This window comes from Sus scrofa, chromosome X (genome assembly GCF_054392235.1).
Source record: "Sus scrofa isolate SSC_HxYL_T2T_F1_AM1 chromosome X, Sscrofa_HxYL_maternal_Yorkshire_Landrace_v2.0, whole genome shotgun sequence".
NCBI classification, from domain to species: Eukaryota; Metazoa; Chordata; class Mammalia; order Artiodactyla; family Suidae; genus Sus; species Sus scrofa.
The window spans coordinates 123,511,439-123,527,935 of record NC_139401.1 but is presented as its reverse complement, the minus strand read 5'-3'; the positions used below and the strand labels follow the sequence as shown (position 1 = coordinate 123,527,935).

Genomic DNA, 16,497 nt, shown 5'->3' with positions numbered 1-16,497 from the left:
CTGCTCTCACATGTAACATGAAAATGAGCATTTGAGTAGCTAAGTCTCTGTGAATTAACATGATTATTTCCTTCTGACAAATTCCTAGAAGGAGAAATGCTGTGTCCCAGATGATGCATATTTTTAAGGTTTTTTTTGGTACATGCTGCCAAAATGCCTCCAGAGACTCGCCAGATTACTCTCCCAGTTTCAGCCTATCAACATTCCCATTCTCCATTCCATTGCCAACACTAGTTATTATAATTTCCATGAGCTTAATTGAAAATCATGTCTCAATTTACATTGCTTTATTATTTGTGACACTGAACTTTTTCTTGTTTTGTCTTCAGGTTTGTTTGCCTTCTGTATTTCTCTCTTAAATTCATATAGTTGCCAATTTTGGGGAAATGTTACTTCTTTTTGATTCGTAATGATGGTTTACATAGTAAGGCTTTTTTTTTTTGATTTGTTATTTGACTTCAAAGTTTTTCAGTGTTTATTCCTTACATAATGTTTTGTTGGTTTGCTGGTTATTTTTTTAAACATCATATATGACATATATGACTTTTCCTATTAAACTGACATTACTTTTGTTTGTTTGTTTGTTTTCGCTTTTTAGGGCTGTGGCATATGTGGCATATGGAAGTTCCTGGGCTAGGGTTGAATTGGAGCTGTAGCTGTCAGCCTACAACACAGCCACGACAACACAGGATCTGAGCCACGTCTGTGACCTGCATCCTGCATCACAGATCACAGCAACATTGGATCCTTAATCCACTGAGTAAGGCCAGGGATCAAACCTGCATCCTCATGCATGGATACTAGTCAGGTTCGTCACCACTGATCCACAATGGGAACTCCCTGACATGACATTTGAATCATATGTTTGTATCTGTATATTCTTCAATAGTTTTCAAAAGTCTCTTATTGTTGCATTGAGCTGACTCCTTCTGTTGTAATATTATACTTTTAAAATTGTTTTGTAATATAGGTACCTTCTAATTTCTTTTACACAATTTTCTTGATGGATAACAAGTGGTTATTTTTCCTGATGAGCACAAGATCAATTTTAAGTTCTAGAGTAAATTTCACTGCTTTTTAAATTGTGTTCATTGTATACAGTAATTTGGAAACAAGCAAACGTTTGTGTAATGTTGATTCTTCATATACAGTAATGTGGCTTATTTTATTCTCATGCAATTTGTTTCCATTTACAAGGTTTTGTGCTATCTTAGTGTATTTTTAATATTTCTTAACACAAGTTCTTGGATATTTTATTTCTTCCTCCTCCCAATTTCACTCCATGGTTCTCTTATGTTGAACCATATGGGAAAAAAAATTTATTTTGTGGTCTTTTGCTAACAGCCTCTTTTCTGGCCTACCAAATACATATATCATGTATCTTTTGCCAAAACAGGAAATGGACAGGTATATGGGGGAATTAAAAGGGGGGAAACACTGAGATAAATGGATATCCAAGGAAAGGATGCCTGAGCTTTAGGGACTTAGAGAGGATGCTTGATGAAAGTTTGACTCATTGATTCAATAAAGTAGTTTAATTGATTCTCAGGGTTTGATGTAATAGATTGTTAGCTCCTGTCTCCAGGCAGTGGTTATTATAAGCTTGGCATTTTACTTCAATGATGAGGAAAAACTCCCTTCAGCAACCTGAAAAGCCATTTGGGCTGAGGATAGAGATGGTACCACTCAGTGTGAAAGTGTTAGTGGAAAGCAATCATGGTTTCCATCAGACGTATCATTCTCATTAATGAGCCTGAGATCTTAACAGAATTCTACAGCATTGCCTATGTCTGAGTGTATACATGTGTTTAAAGGATGAAAAGAAAAAGAATAAGGACATTTTAAAGGTCTACTAATTATTTAATTTGAAAAAAGTCGGGTTTTTTGAAAGCAGTTTCTTAAACCAAGAGAATAAATCCTGTGATACTTTAATCATAAAATCTGGCTCAGTTATATGCAGTTTATCACGTTATTATATATTCCCTTTTGGGGGGATTGGTATTGAGAATGTTCATCCTGTCTCCCCAGTAAGGTGGAAAAACCACTGAAGGCACATGCAGGGAGAGAGAGGAGAGCAGGGGTGGGGGAGGGGGAGGGAGAGAAAATATGATACATAGTTGAAGTTCTCATAACAATGTGTTAATGCATTTGGACTAAAATATTGCCAGTTTTAACTTGTTCTTCCATTTTCATTTGCATATCATAAACACATGTTGAGGTTTGCATTTAGATAGCACCTTGGCTGTTCCAAGAAGGCTAAATTTAAGGGTGATAAGAGTAGAGATAGAAAAGTTAAAGTATTACTGCAGCAGTGTGGGAGAGACACAGCAAGAGCCTGCATTAGGCAGGCCAGTGGGAGCAGGCATGGAGAAAAGAGGACAGATACGAGGCCTGCTTAGGAAGCAAAATACGCAGGATTCGATAAGTAGGATGTATGCAGGATTTGATTGGTAGGAAGAGACAGTCAAAGGCTAATTCCTAGGGTTGATAGAGTTGATCTGAAGTCAGGAAATTTAGGTTTTAATTTTAGTCACTTTTTAGTTGTGTGATATTGCCCACGTGGGGATTTATTTAAAAAATCTTTGGTTTTGTTTCACTTTTTGTAAAATTGAGGATAATAATGCCTCCTGATAAATGTTGTGTAGACTAAATTGAATATATAATAATGCTCTGTCAATTCTAAAGCACTACATAAAAGTTAGACATTATTTACTTTATTAAAAATATTATATATAAGGTGGTACTGATAGATATTTATAGATCCTTGTACAAAAAAATCAACCAATGATATCTTTATCATTTTTCCTCAGTATGTGAAGGTATATAAAAGGAGACATTGAAGTATTTTCAATATCATTCATGTAACTTGTTTCCCTTGTTACCAAGAAAGATACTAGGGTACAGTGTTAAAAAAAAAAAAAAGAGATGAAAGAAAGAAAGAAAAGCCAGAATGCAAACCATTCCTAAAGACCTAGCTCAAATTCTAGATCCTTCATATGTTGGTGGTAAAGTCACATTCTATCCCTTGCCTCTGTTTTCCTTATCTGTAAACTAAGATATTGGACAAAGTTCTTATTTCCACTATTGGGTAGTAACTACCTCTCAATCCCGAATAATGCTATTAATTCACTTCAACAAAAGCTACTAATCTAGTTTCAACCCTTTTCAATCCAATAGAAATAATAAGTTCCAACTTGAGAAAGTAATTTTGATTTTCCTGCAGCACCATCAGGGAATACTGAGTAGTATAACTTTTTCCTTGTTCTTCTTCCCCAAAGGGTACGGCGATGTTAAAAAATACAAGACTTGACTTATTTTGAAGTTACTTTTGATTATATACCATGTTTTGGGCCAGGATACAACTCCAGGAGTAAACAGAGAATAAAAACCATGTAAATGTCTTAAAACAGGATAATTTCAGCTTTTTATATCAAGTTCTATAACTCTAACTAGGAAAGGGGCACGAGGAAATGAATTATGTTTCTGGCAGGGTTCTGAGGCAATATCAGATAAATTTAGAAGAGAAATAGATAAATCCTATACTGATTGCTCTGTGGGCTTCATGATTTTAGACATGCAATTTGATTTCCTAATGGCTCTGACTTGTCTTAATGAAGTTAGTTAATGCTTTCCTTTAATTTTAGTAGACACCAATTTCATCTCCTTCTTGCTTTTCTAAATTATAATTTCTCCTCTATCACCAAAAAAGCTATAGTTGCCACACGTGGACTGCCTGGGTCCCCAGAATCAGTATTTAATAGGTTTAATCATAGTACCTAGCTACAGAACATATTACCAGAGATTCTGATGCACATAGCAATATGGCAGCGATGTCTGATTCCAAACAGACAGTACAGGAGCCACTTATACTTTCAGCCCCCTGGGTAACTTTTCTCCTTGTGACTGGTTATTAGCATAGGAAAACCAATGAGGGGGCACTAGAAACAAATGGGCAGGATTGTATCCAGTTCATGATTGCTTTCCTTGGCTCTCAAATCATGGCTTCTTTCTGTCTTTGTAGAGGACTTTGCTCAGTAGGTACATTCATGAGGAATTACACGTGGAGCAAAGCCCTTCTAAAACACGCTACTGAAAGAAGTCCTGATGGGAATATTTTTTATAAAGAAATCATTTCTAATTTATCTCCAAGCAAATTCAATATAGAAAATTCTGATATTACATATAAAATATGGCACATTAGTAACATGTCCCCCCCCCAACAAGAATTTCTTAAAGTACCTGCAGAATCTAGCCAGGGAAACGACGCTGATCAGCATTTGTAATTTTTAGCTACTCTCTGAACTAAATTATTTGTAACACCTGGGCTTCAGGCCACCACTCCATTAGGTCTGTATGAGAGAAAACTTGGTGGCTGATCTAAAGCAAGGTAAGGAGGACATCCTTCCATCCTTTCTTGGTTTTCCTCTTCCGTATTCTCAAAAAAAAAAAAAGTCTGCCCATAAATATTTTTAGCTAAGTTCTTCAATTCTTAGCCTTCTCTGATCAGTCGTTCAGAGAATGGGGATCTTTATAAGGCATTTGGGGGTGAAGCTGGGGGAGTGCACGTCCCCACCCTGACAAGCCCCTACCCTAGCAAGCCCACCTGGCTGAGTCTTCAGAGCAAAGATGCACACAGCAGACCAAGGAAACTTGAGAAATCATTACATTTTCCCTCCTGCCTCTTGTCTTAGCATATTAAATGTTCTGATTTAATAAACTATTTTAACCTCGCTTGTATGTGCCCCAGATTGTTAGGGAAGAGCCTTTCAGGGCCCACAAGGCAGTAATGGTTTATCTTTACCTATAGTCTGGAGAAAAGAAGTGTCATGCTTAATCACCCGTCACTTTCTGGCCTTCCTAGGCTCATGTCTGTGTCTATGACTTAAGCCCTTGAACTCCAAGAAGTCAAGAAAAAATGAGAGCAAGGTGCAGGGGAAGTGAATAACCATTTGTCGAGTATCTATTATGAGTCAGACCCTTGCGCTAGGGGCTTCATCCACAGTATTCTAGTTAATCGCCATTAAACCTTAGTAAATAGGTGCCAGTAGTAGCCCCTTCGACAAATGAGGAAACCAAGACCACACTGATTGAAGTTACAGAATATGTGTTCAATGGCAGATCTGGTATCTGAACCCAGGTTTACTTGGCTCCAAAATCTGTGCAATGCTCATGATACCATGATATAGCCCACTTTGTAAGGCACTCATCTCTCTGAGCTTTGTGTACATTTTGAACCAGGTCTTCATGGCTGGACAACAGCGTATCAAACTATAAAAGAAGTTTGGTTATTACAGCCTGCCTTTCCGCCTCTCCGCAGGGCTGCACATATACCAGGAGATGATGTGCAGGAATCGTCAACTGTAGGATCCGCCTATACTTGCCTCCAGGAATGGACTTAATTTCCTATTTTAGAATCAGAATGTTTGCCTTTTCAGGCTACTTTTCTCACACTCAGCCCTCAGACTGAACAGGTGAATGAGTGGTGTTGACATTGTTCTCTGCTGCTCTCCTCCTCACCCAATAACCACAGGCTGGACTGCAAAGGCAGCAGGAAACTAGTTATGGCCACGTGATCAGAGGCCCCAAATGCTTCCAAATCTCAGGGAACCAGGTAGGATGTGGGTCTCACCCTGGGGTTTGGAGACCTTAGTGATGTCACTGCTGACCTCTTTGTACAGCTGTTGCTTCCGCCGCTCCCCCCACTGTAGGTGCTGTTCAGGGGAACCCATCTGGAATGTCCCTGCGGCTACTTGAGGTTTCCTAGACTTCTTTTGGCTGCATGGCTTTTGGAATAGCTAGAGCTCCTGAGACGGCCTGGTTTTGGTGGAGATGAGCAGCCACAAGAACTCCATTCAGTCAGTGACAAGGGAGGAGAGAGGGGATGACGAGGGCTGCATGTGCTCCTCCTGGGGGTTCTAAAGCTGCTGTTACTTGTTTGTTCTTTTAACTTATATGTTCTAACTTAACATTATCTTTAACTCAACATTCCCCAAGTCTTCCCCGGCTTAGTAATTTTGTCAGCCCTTAAGGAGCTGGCAGCATTGGGCTGTCCACTGTAAAATAGGGCGGTTTCCTTCACATGGATTCTCCAGCGACCGTCTGGAAGAGGCCTTCCTACCCAAGAGCAGTGTGTCTCAGGCACAGTCAGGAGAGGACACTTTGCTGCAGAAATCCCCTTTATAAGGGGAGGGAATGGATTAGGAGGTTGGGGTTGGCACATATACACTACTATGTACAAAATGATCGGTAACAAGGACCTACCGTAGTGCTTGGGGAAATGAATTCAATACTCGGCGATAGCCTGTATGGGAAAGGATCTGAAAAAGAATGGATATATGTATATGTATGGCTGATTCACTCTGTTGTACACCTGAAACCAACACAACATTGTAAGTCAACTATAATCCAATAACACCTATTTAAAGAAAAAAAACCCACACCCTTCTATACTTACAGTATAGAAGTACTATAATCTAAATGGGCACTGGTCCATTAGAACAGATGCAAACAACAGGTAAGCCTGTACAGGAATGTACTAGCTGAATGCCAGCCCTGTTTGGGAGTTTTTGTTTCACTCCTAGGGTTGTGTGACCAAGAGAGATGGAAGACACGCCTTAGCAGTCATCTCGTTAACGCTCTGCTTTCCACCATTAGGCAGAAACTTCAATGTTCATTTTTCCCAAGGCTCTGCAAAGAGCTGTCCTGGAAAATCTTTCATGGGTGTGAGCAGAACACTTAAAACAAAAGAAGATAGAGCTTTTGGCTGATTCTCTAAACGCCCTTCTCCCTTATCATGCTGCCTTATTCCCTTGAGATACTACACATTGGCCACTACATCCATGTAAAGTCCTTGGTCCTCTTTTCTATAAAGTCCTCGGCTGGTGTTTATGGTTGTGCTTCGGGAATAAATGGTATGTGGAGCTAAGTGTCCGTGAGGAAGGTTTACTTGCCATTCAGTCTGTTCTCCTGCTGCCAAACTTCAAATCACAGGTGACAGTGCTTTGTCACTTCCCTCATATTTCAGTGTATCTTTCAGAGGGAGGCCCCCACAGATTCCTGAGAGAGAGAAAAGACACTTGCTGCATTCCTCTCTCTGAGTCCTCCCTTCACCTGACGCTCAATCCCATTCGACCGGTTTCTAGGCTAGTAACAGGGAATAGCAGGGCAATGAACTTCGCAGGCAAGATCTCAGGTTCCCCTGGAGTGTGCTCATCTCTTCCCATCCCTCAAAGACTCCTTGCTGCCATTATGTTCAAAGAGGTCAAAGCAAACCCAAGAAATGGTCTGAATGAAGGGAAGAGAAACCAAGTCTAAGGAAGCTGAGCTCAGGAGCAGTGCATGGAACAAGGGCGGTGGCTGAAAAGTGGAGCTTCTCTTTCTTATTCTGGGTATGTGGATGTGATGAGTGTCAAAAACTCAGAGGTATCTGTGAGCAGGATTTGAGATTCTTAGGTGATTTTGCCTGTCTCTGGCCCCGGCACTTTATCATGGTGAGACCCTGTCAGAGCTCCGTCCTTTGTATCATTTATAACCTAGTCTGGCAGCTGGGAGGTCTGGAAGAGTCAAATAGTTAATGTCGTTCTCTAACTTTGAGTCAATAAAATTGAGCCCCCCCAAACAAAAGCAAGCTGTCTCATTGTTAAACCATATTAATGCACATAACAATCATTTAAAAAGGAATTAACAGCAGATGTAGTTCCAGAAAGATTAACCATAATTACTTTAATAAGAATATGAACTGGGCACATGATATAATTCAGAACCTTAATAAAATGAACTACTTGACTTGAGACTGCCCTTGGTGTTTACCATGGGCCTGTGTTGATCCACTGCTATGAGATTAGAAAGAAGAAAAATAGGCAAAGAAAGGAAAATTATGATAGCAAGGGGCCAATAGGGGATCAAGCTCCAACTGCAGCAAATCAGTGACCTAGAATTATCTAATGACTATTTGCAAGGATTTATAGCTATAAAGGAGGCATTTATGTTGTGTTTTTCACTGAAGATAATTTTTAGAAGGGCCAATACGATTTTTTTTTTCTCTTTTACCATTTCCCACATTTCCAGTTAATTTACTGCTTAGCTATAACTGCTTAGTATCCTGAACTTTTTGAGCTGGCTATGTTGTTAAATCATTCAACATCTAATATGTAGTACATTGAGCACCTGTACCTTCTGTCTCAATCAGAATAGGCTTTTGATGAGCTTTTGGATTATTTCAAATATTCTCCCTTCCCTAATACCTCCTTAGTTCTGTACCTAGATAGGAAAATGAGGTTAGTGGTGATTTAGCAGCAGAGTCAAAATTAGAGCTTAGATTTCCTGACTCCCAAACAGTCTTTCTAATGTCCAAGCTTCCAAGAAGACCCTTGCAGTCATCTTTACAAGGGCCTCCTTGACATTTGTTGACAGCTACCAAAGTGCTTCATATTTTGTTGGAGGTTACAATGCCTTCAGTGAGCTCTCTTAAAAAGGAGCTTCTGTTGAGTTGTATAAGTTGCTTATATATTCTAGAGATTAAGCCCTTGTCAGTTGCATCATTTGAAACTATTTTCTCCCATTCTGTAAGTTGTCTTTTTGTTTTCTTTTTGGTTTCCTTTGCTGTGCAAAGGATAACCTGACCCCCTTGCTGTACAGTGGGAAAATAAAATAAAAAAAATAAATTAAAAAAATAAATAAAAAAATAAAAAAAAAATAAAATAAAACCATGAAAAAAAAAAAAAAAAAAAGGAGCTTCACAATAGCTGGCAAAATTTCCAAACAAACATCATACATTTGTCTTGACAATGTGTATGTTCTTGACTTTCCCTGTTAGAGCACTAATAAAAAAATTAACAAAAAATTAAATCAGCAAGAATAGATGTATGGACATCAATTAGGCAGCATCAATGACACAAGAAAATGAAATATGATTTTGACTGTGGAAAATATTTCTTTTGGAACTTATTTACAAAACAGAAACAGACTCACATATTTCAAAATCAAATGTATGGTGACCAGAGGTGAAACGTAAGGGGCAAGGAGGGATAAATTAGGAGTTTGGGACTAACATATACACACTACCGGAGTTCCCACTATGGCACAATGGACTCAGCGGCATGTCTGGAACCTGGGACACAGGTTTGGTCCCTGGCCCTGCACAGTGGGTTAAGGATCCAGCATTGCCTCAGCTGTGGTATAGGCTGCAACTGTGGCTCAGATCTGATCCCTGGCCGGGGACCTCTGTATTCCACACAGTGGCCAAAAAGGAAAACAAAACAAAACAAAACAAAACAAAAACACATGACCATACGTAAAACAGATAACCAACAAGGGCCTACTGTATATCACAGGGAACTCTACTTGATACTGTGTAATAACCTATATGGGAAAAGAATCTGAAAAGAAATGGATATATGCATGTGTATAACCCATTCACTTTGCTGTACACCTGAAACTAACACAACATTGTAAGTCAACTATACTTCAACAAATTTTCTTAAAAAAAGAAAATGTATCTTTTGACAATATTTACAATATAGATACCTATTTATAAAAATATACTAAAATTACATAGTTTCACCAAATGGTAACAGGAATCATAACTGAGTAGCAGGATTCCAGGTGAATTTCATTTTCCTTGTGTGCTTACATATTTTCCAAATGCTCTAGAATGACAATGATTTACATTAGTGACTAGAAAAATATTTGTACTTGCTTTGAGATTTGAAATAAATGTATATCATATACAGGATTGGGAACCACAGAGCTATGTGCCCATCAGTAAGTGGTTCTCCCATAGAGTCACTATTCTCACTTTTTTTTCCCCTTATGGCCATATCCATAGCGTATGGAAGTTTCTGGGCCAAGGATCGAATTCAAGCCACAGCTGTGACCTACACTATAGCTGTGGCAACCCCGGATCCTTAACCCACTGCACTGGGCTGGGGATCGAACCAGCACCTGCACAGAGACAAGCTGAATCATTAACCCACTGTACCATGGCAGGAACTCCCTATTCTCATTTTTTTATGTCACACAAGCTATATTTATATACTAGCACTTCAACTTTAAAGTCACATAATTTGTTTTTTACTCTTCTAGCACATACATGGCATGGTATCAGGCCAGTTCTCCTGTCACTTGTGTTTAGGTCATATAGTTCAAAGAAGTTAGGTCAACTCCATTGACCTAACAAGTATACACACATTGACTGTTTTTAAGAACTGCCTAGTTAGATGAATGTCCTTACAAGAAACTACTTAATCATTTTATTTTTTCCTATAGCTATTAAGTTGGCACCATGGTCCAAACGGAAACCATTTTGCTATGCTTCAGCGTTATCTGGTTTTAATGAGCCTCTGGAGATCTCTGGATGGATTTTGCTGCCAAATACCATTCAGCCTAACGCTGCTAGTGAAGCATCAAACTTGGGACATTTTGTCTGCCAATAAATTTCTGCTTGGAGTAGCATCCTATACATTTGGAAGATTCTCAAATGACAAATTTCTAATACTTTACCTCAAGACCACCCAGATGAATTCAATGTACTGTTCTTGGTTCTAAAAAGCTGCATATAATTATCTTCACTTAACTAGGTACTACAAGAACATTGCATGCCTCTACTTCTAATAAGTATGAAATAAGAGAATAAGTGAAATAAGTGAATTGATTCAATGGATTTGATCTGTAGTTAACAGCCATTTACCATATTTGTGTACTATATGGTTATTAAACAGTATTTGTATAATATTTGTGTGAACAATGGAGGGAGTTGACACTATAATCTTTGCCTTCAAGTGGCTTCCAAAGGGGTTGGGAGAGATAAGAAACAGCACACCCTCAATGTCTAACAAATGTGTACAAAGGAAATGGGTGAACGCATTATAATAGGAGTGACAAGGATAAAAGAGCCATTCTTCACACTGTTGCCACATAAAAGAATGAGGGAAATCAGTTAAACTTTTGCAATGGTCCATGTCTGAAGTGATGAGGGCCTGGATTAGGGCAGTGAAAATGGAAAATGGAGACATAAGAGTTCCAGAGTATTACAATGAAGAGCAGACAACTGGCTTAGTGATTAATTGATCACAGGGAGAGGGAGGTGGAGGTATCAGAAATGGTTTAATTTTCAATCCTGGGTGGCTGAAGGAGAAAGGGCCTCTTTGTCAGAAATAGGGAAATTAAGAAACGGATCTGTTATAGAATGAGGTGATGAGATAGGTTATGTTGAATTTTGACAGACTGACAGATCAAGGGTATTCTGTGAAAACAATGTAACTGGATTTCTATGAGGCATTTTTACAAAGGCTTTCCTTGCATACTATGCATAAGAGGGATAAATTGGGACCAGACAATTGTATTGATACACATTGGGTTAAATTGTCTTTGCCCTAACTAATAGGTCAATAATAACACACACATCTCTAATGAGTCGCTATCTCATGCCTTGTCATATTAATCATTTATATTAATGAACTGAGAGAGAACATAGTTGACATTGCTTACCTAACCATTAGTAGATACAAAGCCAGTAGGAATAATGACTTATTATATGGAAGATAGATTTTGCCCATCTCATCTCTATTGTCTCTTGGTTTTGGATTCTGATTTTAAGAAGATAAAATTTAATAGTGACACATTCCAATGTCCTGCTTTCGTGTACAAAGCAAGCTCTACTAAGTACAGTAGTGCAGTTTTATTTATGGTGATGCCTTTAAAAAGTGGGGGACATGTAAAAAAGCCTTGCTGTCTTACTCAATAGGTTCCATGAATCGCTAGCATTATGAGGTTATATTAATAGGTATTTGGTATTTTAGAATAGGCAATAGGTCCACCTAATTTTGCACAGGTCAAAAGATATCCAAAAAATGTCTCCAGTTCTTGCTTTGACATTTTGAAGAATCTATACTGGGATATGCTCAGAGGAGAAGTACCAGGATGGTGAACAGGCTCAAAGCCTCAACATCATCTAGCATTTAAAGGAACTAGAGATATTTAATCTCAAGAAAGCTCAGAGAAGACATATGTAAAATACTGCAAATTGGCTCACTCAAGATCTCTTCTAATCCTCCTCTACCATACCTTCCTGTACTAAGTAAGTCTTATAGTCATAAAACTACATTTTACAGATGCTCTTGCATCTAAGTTTCTGCATGTGATCTTGGCTTCACCAGCCAGATGTACTTGACTCTTAAATTTGAGAGGGAGATAGTGGCTGTGAATAAAGAGGGAGAATCCTCTATGGAAACTATGGCAGAGGTTCTACCCTTTGTTGCCCAAAAAATCATAGGTGCTGAGTGATAGGCAGTGGTGTTAGTGGAAGTTCTGGTAGAGCAGCTCCAAGGTAGGGTTGGACATTCAACTTGGCTGTGTTATTACTGGCTGTTCAGTATCAAAGGTTGAGTCCCTTACACTTCTAGACATTCTGTGAGTTATCTAGCAACCTGTGGAAAAAAATCCCTTTTTGCTTAAGCTAGCTAGAGTGGATTCTTTTTATCTATAAGATATTCTATTATCTCTAAGAGTAAGAATTCTCTCTGACTGATATAGGTATAGATACGAGACCAATGGATAGGGGCTACAAGGATGATGATTTCATCAAAGCTGGCAAATGATGGAATGAGGATGCTTCAGAAAGGTCATTAGTTGTGCTCAAGATAAGGTAAGCAATCACTTGATGGGGACAAAAGCATCAGGAGTTGCTTAGATGAGCCAACTTTTCAGTCTCCTTCTGATTTCTTGAGACTGTACTGGTATACATAGAAAATTTTCAATTACCAGATTAAATTTATTCTCACTTCAATGTGAATGGCCCATAGACATATCTCTACTGAAACATATAACGAGGGCTATTTAATTCATATTAATCCCATTGTGAAATTAGAGAGCAAAGGTCTTTGAGGAAAGAGTACTTTCCATTACTTTGTATGTGCTTGGATAGTCCCCTGCCACTTCATGCCACTTTTTCATGGGTTCAGATAGATGAGTCTAACATTCAGACAGATATTGCAAAATGTATTTAATTGCTCATTACTTGTGCAAAATGGAAAGGAAATAAAAGCACTTATGACATAAAATATTAGAATATATTGGGGCTCATCTGACTCAAATTAATATTACAAGGCCACATTCATAAATAACCAGTACTCTCTATTGAAAATTTTGTATTCTAAATCAGCACTTCTTTATCTGTCCCAGTCTTTATTTGCAAAAATCCTACCTCTCCTTTAGGTTCCCTCACAAATGGCATCTCTCATGAAGATTTCCCTGAATACCACAAACTCATTTCATCCTCAAAAGCTTTGCATTTGCCATTCCCCCTGACTGGAACGCCTTTCCCCTTGACATGGGTATGGATAACTCCTCCTCACTCAGGTGTCAGCTCAATGCCTGCAGCTCTGTGGAAGGACAGGCCTGAACACTGTAACTTAAATAGCAACCCTGGTCACATCCTCTCTCATTGCTCCATTTAATTTTTTCATTTCACTTGTCATTATCTGAAATACTATCAGGACCGGAAGCCGCCCTACTTACTTGTTTTCATGTTTGGTGTCTGTCTCCATCGCTAGAAACTAAATTCTGTGAGGGCAGGGAGTTCATTTCTTTTTTACTACTTTTTTACTTCTCTATCTCTAGAATGTACAATAGTGGTTAACCTAGATTAGAACTTGTGAAATATTTATTTTATTTTATTTTATTTTATTTTATTTTTGTCTTTTGTCTTTTGTTGTTGTTGTTGTTGTTGCTATCTCTTGGGCCGCTTCCGCGGCATATGGAGGTTCCCAGGCTAGGGGTCGAATCGGAGCTGTAGACACCGGCCTACGCCAGAGCCACAGCAACGCGGGATCCGAGCCGCATCTGCAACCTACACCACAGCTCACGGCAACGCCAGATCGTTAACCCACTGAGCAAGGGCAGGGACCGAACCCGCAACCTCATGGTTCCTAGTCGGATTCGTTAACCACTGCGCCACGACGGGAACTCCCCAAATATTTATTAAAGGTAAGAAGGAAGGAATGGGTATATTCGCTCATTGCAATGACGTGTTTCCCTTCTTTGAATCCCCCTTTACTGTGCTTTTCCTTTTTAAAATAAGAGTATTAATGTTCTGCCTTGCGTGTGACAATAAAGACTATGTCTTACTTATTTTTCATTTCTCCCACAATCTGAGCATATAATGAGGGCTCAATTTAGACATTTACCAAATTGGACATGGCCAATCATTTCTGATATATTCTTTATCATATCTATATGCAAATAGGAGACAAAATGGTATTTCAAATATGACGCTATGTATGTGATATCTTCGGTTTGAACAGAACTACAAACAAGGAGGATCAAATATAATGGCGGACGCGAATCACATAAGAAGTAAACAAATACAGAGCTTCCTTGCAGTGGGATTACGTCCTGATAAACCCACCAGAAGTCGAAAATATCCTAAGTCGAAAACGCACTTAATACACCTAACCTACTGAACACTACAGCTTAGCCTAGCCTAATTTAAATGTGCTCAGAACACTTGTATTAGCTTATGCTTGGGCAAAATCATCTAACACAGTCTATTCTGTAATGAAGTGTTGAATATCTCATGTGGTTTATCGAATACTGTACTGAAAGTGTAAAGCAGAATAGTTGTCTGGGTACAGAATGGCTGTAAATGTATCAATTGTTTCGCTTCATGATCGAGTGACTGATTGGGAGCTGTGATTCACTGGCTATGCCCAGCATCACAAGAGAGAATCCTACTCCATATCACTAGCCTGGGAAAAGATCAACATTTAAAGTTCAAAGTATAATTTCTACTGAATGTGTATCCCTTTTGCACCAGCATAAAGTCACACCATCATAAGTCAGGAACTGTCTGTAGAACCGTCTTTGTAATAGTTCTTATCAAAGGTCTATGAGATGTTAGTTTTTACGTTGTTTTATTTTTAATTTTTAAATTTTTTACTAAAGTATATTTGATTTACAATGTTTCTTCAATTTCTGTTGTACAGCCAAGTGACCCAGTTCCCTGTGCTGTACAACAGGACTCCATTGCCCAACCATTCCAATGTAACAGTTTGCATCTGTTAATTATATGTGTCAACTTGGAGGATGCTTTTGGATGAGATTATCATTGAAATTGGTGAATTTGGGGTAAAGCCGACTGACCTCCATAATGTGGATGGGCTTCATTCAGTCGTTTCAAGGTCTGAATTGTACAAGAAGACCAGCCTTCTTGAGCAAGAGGAAATTTCCAGCAGAGTGCCTTCAGACTGGAATTGCAGCATCGGCTCTCCTGGGTATCCAGACTGCCAACCCACACTGCAGGTGTATACTTGCCAGCCTCCATAATCACACAAGCAATTCCTTAAAACAAATCTCTTTCTATATGTGTACACACACACACACACACACACACCTCATTGGTTCTGTTTCTCTGGAGAACCCTGATGAATACAGTAGGCATTTAATTTATTTGTTCTGCCCATGTCATTGATGGTGAAATTCATTCTTTTGGCTTAGGATTTCTTGTTTTCCTATTACAATGAGAATGTCCCTGGAAGAGCAAATACCCGAAACCTTATTAGACATTTATAGTTCTGCAAAAGACTTTCAAATCTTTAGTTCCTTAGAACAGGTTTTGACAAGAGAAGGGAAGCAAAGAAGAAACAAGGTTGACAGAGAGTGATCCTACGAGTCTTGGCAAGCTTTGTTAAGTGCAGTTTGATGAAATATTGGCTGTAACTGGATTTAATCTATGAAAGAGGTTTTAGATATATTGTGCGTTACATCCCAAATGCTTAAAACTACAGTTTCATCACTTGGATCTAGTCACAGCTCATACTTACACTAATTGACCAAACCATTACTGTTACTGCTTCCCAGAATAATGAAGTCTTTACACCCCAGAGAAAAGCCTAAGGACATCCAGGAAGAAGTCTTAGGTCATTAGAGTGATCGAACATTTATCAGGCTTTCACAGCACACTAGACTGGCTAGAGTGCACAGGAGACGTATGCTTTGCTTATATGCAGCCCTGTTTGAAAGGAAAATGGCAGAACTCTGCTAAATCACTCTGTGCTAAAGAAGCAGAGGAAAAATTTAATTCAGTTGATTGAATTCCATAAAGCTTGTCAATTTGAGGAGGTGTCCGTTGGGAGGATAAAGTCTACCTGGCCTTGTTCTATAATAAGCAGAGTTTCTAGGCTAAATTGATCTTCTGCTATTATATAGTATTAAATGTTCGCGCCCCTAAATCCAGAGACCTTTGTCTGCCTCGAGCCCCTAATTGTGCCAACCTGTATCTTTCACCCTTCACACTCCCTTCTTCTTCCCCCTTCCCACAATGAAAATATTCACTCCCTGCTACTAGAATTGAAACTAGCTTTTGGGGGGGCAGATAATACATGCATAAATTTAGAATCACAACAACTTAAGTTTTCATCTAGGTTTTCACCTCACTAGCTATGAATTCACAACAGGCCCCCGGTCCACTTACTTCCCAGCACTCTCCTGCCACTTCTCTAC

At 38.9% G+C, this 16,497-nt stretch overlaps 1 long non-coding RNA gene across 5 annotated transcripts in view; it reads right to left on the bottom strand.

Moving 5' to 3' along the window:
* LOC102158351 (uncharacterized) overlaps nt 1-16,497 on the bottom strand; it is a 758,918-nt gene that overhangs the window by 157,566 nt on the left and 584,855 nt on the right. For 4 of the 5 annotated variants that reach the window (XR_014835884.1, XR_014835889.1, XR_014835883.1 and 1 more), the window contains 2 exons: nt 6,951-7,056; nt 6,262-6,317 (listed from right to left, as the gene is read on the bottom strand). This is a non-coding gene — a long non-coding RNA (uncharacterized LOC102158351). Of the gene's footprint in view, nt 1-3,311; nt 5,269-6,261; nt 6,318-6,950; nt 7,057-16,497 lie in introns of those variants that run through there. The other variant, XR_014835882.1, reaches the window with a different exon arrangement.